This window comes from Fukomys damarensis, unplaced genomic scaffold (assembly GCF_012274545.1).
Source record: "Fukomys damarensis isolate Sample0158 unplaced genomic scaffold, DMR_v1.0_HiC HiC_scaffold_7, whole genome shotgun sequence".
NCBI lineage: Eukaryota > Metazoa > Chordata > Mammalia > Rodentia > Bathyergidae > Fukomys > Fukomys damarensis.
This window is the reverse complement of record NW_022900919.1, coordinates 29310184-29315451: the sequence shown is the minus strand read 5'-3', so window position 1 is coordinate 29315451 and position 5268 is coordinate 29310184. Positions and strand designations below refer to the sequence as shown.

The 5268-nt window shown below is 45.8% G+C and overlaps 1 protein-coding gene across 1 annotated transcript in view; it reads left to right on the top strand.

Annotated features, from left to right (window-relative positions):
* The first annotated feature begins 2515 nt into the window (after nt 1-2515).
* Znf133 (zinc finger protein 133) overlaps nt 2516-5268 on the top strand; it is a 20967-nt gene continuing 18214 nt past the window's right edge. Inside the window, exons 1-2 of the mRNA XM_010634151.2 lie at nt 2516-2873; nt 4122-4194. The gene's annotated coding sequence lies outside the window, so the exon portion shown is untranslated. The remainder of the gene's footprint in view (nt 2874-4121; nt 4195-5268) is intronic.

Genomic DNA, 5268 nt, shown 5'->3' with positions numbered 1-5268 from the left:
ACAAACTATTATGGGATGGGTTTACCATAGTAACTGAAAGGTCACACAGGAAAAGAGCAAACAGGTTCACCAAAACAACCCACCGTGAGTAGTAGTAACCCGGACAACCACACATCTAAAGGTCAGAGACAAGAAACTGTAACTTTCAGGAATTCCACAAAGGAAACACTCTACCTGCTCAACTGGAGAAGCTTAACACATATGGAGTTACTAGAGTTAACAGTACTTACAACCAATACTCATGATCCCCACAATTCCCAGTGACAGCGAGGCCCCCAGCTCCTCCCCAGATGAGAACAGCCAAGCTCGCATCAGGAAAACCAAGTTTCTCCAAGAAAATCAACAGGCAATGATCTTTCCCTCCAGTTCTCTTTTTATGCTGTTGGCAACAAGCCTCACAGAGGTCTTCCACATCCAGACCATGCTGATCCAGTTCAGCTGGGCATTCCAAGTTGACCATTATTATTTAATCCACCACACTCTTTCCCCAACCTACCTTTCCATTCTAGTGCTCATGCATTGGTCACACATACCTTAATCTTTTGGTAAAGTTTGTTAATTCTTGCCTAGAGACTGCCAAACCCCAAGTGATCACACAGAGGAAATCTACTTTAAACTGCCAGACAAGCCATCAGAAACTACTGGTGGTGATCATAATTTGAAATCATAACTTGCTTCCACATTCATGGTTCAAGAAATCTTCAGAGGAAGGGCTCACTCCCTTGAACTCCTAGATCAGTCAGGAAGAGAGTTCCTTGGTCTCTGTGTAGGTACAGACAATGCCCCTATTCCGGCTAGAAGTAGCTATAGAAGATGGAACTTCTCTTTCAACTCCCCTCAAAGATTTTCAGGGGTCAGAGCTCTGGGGGGAATAGTGCAGTTAGAAACAAAGGAGCTCAGTGAGTCACTCCCTTCCCTTCATTCAGCTGTAAACACTGCACCACCTTAATAATTATCCATGTTTCCAAAATCCTAAAATAGGGAAGTTGTGTGAGCCACTTCCTGTCTCTCCATTCAACCATAAGCCAAACACCACTAGCCTAATGATTATGCAGGTTTAAACTTAGGAGGTCACAGAAATTGCTGCTATCAGAAAGATAGTGGGGAGTAACCTTGGATCAGTGGTGTCTGACCCTCTAAATACCAGAAGCTTGACCTAAATTCCTTTTTCTTCTCCTTTACATTCAGGGCCCTTTCTCCTTTTGCCCTCCAGTCCCTTTTTCACTTTACCCTTCTCCCTGTTCCTACTACTGTCCTGTATTCTTCAATAAATGTAGCTATTTACTATATAGGTGTACACTTGGCAATTCTTTTCTTGTCATACACAGATATCTGGACTATTTTTGGCCCACTCAACTATAACACAAGTGTGTCACACTGTCAAAAAAAAAAAAAAATCCCAAGATGACCCAGAGGTTTTTAGCAAACATTTTACAGACCTATTGTAAAGATATTAAATGAACAAGTAGGGATGGAACTCCTTGCTGAAAAGCAGAAACTGTGAAAACAAACAAACAAAAAAAACTAAGTGGGCTTTTGTTTTATTTTAGACAGGGTCTTGCTATATGTTCAGGCTGGTCTGGCCTTGGCTCACTATGGAGCCCAGGCTGGCCTTGAACTCAGAGCAATCTTCTGTCTCAGTCTCCTGAATGCCAGGATTACAAACCTGTGCCACCATGCCCAGCTGAAGTGGGAATTCTAGAACTAAAAACATAATGAAACTAAAAATTTACCAAATGCACTTAAAATATTGAAGCTGTGAAGTAAACTTTAAGACAAATCAATAGAAATTAATAAATCTGGTTCACAGCCTCAACTGGGACAATATCAAATGGTCTAACATGTGCATAGAGATCTAAAAGAAGCTGATTGACTTGGTGAATCTTGGGTGGAGTAGAGAAAGATGTCAAGGAAAATGTGCTCTGCAAGACTGGGTATTTTGGGGCCAGAACTGAACTAAATTCATAATGAACAATACAGCCTGAGGTAAAAGAAGAGAAAAAGATTCAGAAAAAGACTTGAGGTTATTCTCATCTCTCCCAGAATCTCCTGGCCATGCGGTCATTTCCTTGGCCTTCCTGAAGTGTCACATCGTATCACAGTAGATCTGAGCAAGGTGGGTGCCCAGGAGGAAAAGCCCTCCCAGGAATGAAGAAGGGCTTTCCCTAAGCTCCCAAATTGTTGCACAGCCCTGTACTCGACCAAGATGCTGAACAAAGTCCCATGGAACCAGACCAAGAGCTGTAACCAGGCGCATCTCCAAGCCATGGCCTAAAATTGAGGCTTCTGTCTCCAGGAGAAAATAACCTATAAGTTCCTTGATTCTAATAACAGGAAAAAGCATTTAGAGAACCCTCCAGAGGGCCTTCGGCTTCAGGGTGCGGTCTCAGAAACCCGGTGTACCAGAAGTGAACCCAGCAACCAGCCAGATAAAAAGTAAGTCTGATCGCCACAGACACCAAGTAACCTTGGAAGCCAAAAAAAAAAGTCCCCTTACGTCATTTCCTCTCGCGGCGGGGGTGGGCCGAAACTAAATGCGGAAGTCACTGTGGGGGCCACCGGGGAATGTAGTCTTGGAAACAGAGGCCCTGAAGGACAGGGTCTCGGCAGAGCAAGGACTTTTACCTGGGTAGCTCCATGTTTTCTACTGAGCTAAATCCCCGGGCCCATCATGGACACGGTTTTAAGAGAAAGGAGGGGATTCCAGCTGAGAGAGCCACGTTACCCAGAAGCATCACGCTTGGGGTTGCGCCTAGCATCCCGGGAGATATGGCTCAGGGGCGGAGCATCCTGGGAGGTGTAGTCCTGACCCCCCTCTTGTAGGCGATCCCCAGCTGGTGGCTGGAGCTATTCCTTGTTCTTTGGTGGCGCTGGTGAGTGAAGCTTCAACTCAGGTTTCTTGCTGCAGCCATACCCTTTTCTGCCCGGAAAGGAAGGTCCTGAAAGGCTGGTCTGTGGGAAGAGCCCCGGGTCAGTGCGGATGCTCAGAGAGAGGAGTGTGAGGGGACGCGCCGGCTGCTCGGCCATGCTCTCCCGGATGTCTCATTTCAGGGGTGTAGGTGCAGTCTTGGCGGAGTTGAGTGAATCTCTGCCGTGAAACTGGGTGGTACGTGAGTGCCAGCCTCAGGCATTCTGTCCGAAGATTCTTGTGGGTGGAGACAGGGTCGGCCTAAGTTGAAATTGCGGCTTAGAGAAAGGGGTCGTTCATGCCCTAAGTTTCCAGGCTTTGATACTCTCTAGACTGGATAGGATTGTCCCTAGGGCCCTGTGTCCCAGAGGTTTGTCGGTTGGGGGCTGGTAGTCCACCCCCCAGGTCTTGCTGAGGCAGAGTGGGAAAGGGGAGCATAGCCGATCAAGCTCAGGTTCGATGGATGTGCGTTGGCTGCAGTGGGGCGATTTTAGGATCTCAATCTGTCTGGCTGCCTCTGGGTTCCCGCCTTGTAGGAGGAAGCCGAGCTGGGCCCACTCCCAAGATTTTCTAAGGCCCTGACGACAATCACTGACCACAAAAATCACAGAATTTTAAATGCCACTTTAATGTTTCATTATGGAGAAATTGAGATAGCCAGAAGTATCTAGAACTCCACAGACTTGTTACTCAGACTGAACACTTAAAGACCTCGTGACCAGTCCTGGTGTATCTTAAATTGGGCGCATGGAGAAGCCTTACAACCTTCAAGTCTCTAAAGCCAGATTTCTACCAGCTGTCACTTGATAGCTTTGTCACCTTGACCAGGATACTGATCTCACTGCACCTTAATGTTTTCGTGTATAAAATGATAGCAGCTTCTGCTTCATTGGAATGTTGTAAGGATAAATGAGGTCAGTCTCATCTGGTGCCCAGGACAGTCTCTGGTGTATATTCAGTGCTCAGTGGGTCTTACCTTTTGTTTATGGTAACAGGTGCAGAGGACCGTCTCTTGCTCAGTGACAACAGCCTTTCAGGGAAGCCTGACTACATCCCAGTACTGGGAAGTGGCCCATAATTCTTCCCTTCTATTCTGTGCCAGATTCATTCCTGATGTCTTTAAGAAAGAGGAGGTGCTACCCTATTGGAGCTTGAGGACTTCCGGTGACTTTCCTGAACCTTTTTTTTGTTGTTGTTCTTCTGCTTCCCTTAGTCCCTGGATGCCCAGGGAGGACTGCCTGCTGGAAAACGGGAGGACTCCCAGGTTGCTGGCTGTTGAGCTTTAGGTGAGTGCCATTTACCTTTTGCATCCAAACTATGAATAGCTCATTCCTGACATTGCATTCCAGGGGACTAGAGCCTCAGCTGGTTCCTCTGGGAAAATTGGCCCTCTCTAAGGGTTACATTTTCACAGGGAATATTCTTCAGATCTGCTGGCCCTGTACATGACCCCTCCATCCCTGCGCCAGCATTGCTCTTCTCAGCATTGGCTCTGACTGCTCATTCCAGGGCTTATTGGGAGCTGTGATTGTCCATCCACATTCACTTCCTGTCGCTTCTGTTGGCCTCACTTAACTCTTTCCTGCTAGAGTGGCTTGCAGCAAATCCAGCTACATCATTTCACCTTCAGATACTTCAGTGGGCATCTGTAACACATAAGGATAACATGTCCAGGCATAGTGGGACACACCTGTACTCCCAGCACTTGGGAAGCTGAGGCAGGAAGATCATTCTGAATTTGAGGCCAGCCTGGACTAGGTAGTGAGACCCTGTGTTAAAAAAACAAAAACAGAACAAAACAAAGGATGTATGTACATATCTACAATTTTACTTTAACAAATGTACAGTTTCAACTGATGCACAATTTCAGTATTACACCTAACAAAATTATTAGCTCATTAATATTATTTAGTACCTTGTCCAAATTTAGTTTTGACTAATTTTTAAAAAAAATACCTTTTGCCCCAGTCAGAATAGCTCTGGTCAGAAACAGGGGAGGGAGCAGTATCTCAACTCAGCATGATGGTTTCCCCGTCTCTGCTTCTGACTCCTCCTGTTTCTTTGGGCCTTGCTGATTTATGTGAACTGCTGTACCTTCTGCCTCATGACGTAAGCAGGGCTTCTGCGTTTTCCTTGCTTCCGTGTTCTGTTCTTAGTTGCTTTCCATTTGATTGGCTCTTGATCCTTCTACCTGTGCATCTTCTGCGATTTCCTTTCCCTCCTTTTGTCTCCATTCCTGCTTTATCCCATCCTCTTTGCCTTTCCTTCCATTGAAGGTTCAACTCCTTGACAGAATTATCAGTATGTGTTGTCCATAAGGAATTCTTAGTTCTATCCACCAAAAAAAAAAAAAAAAAAAA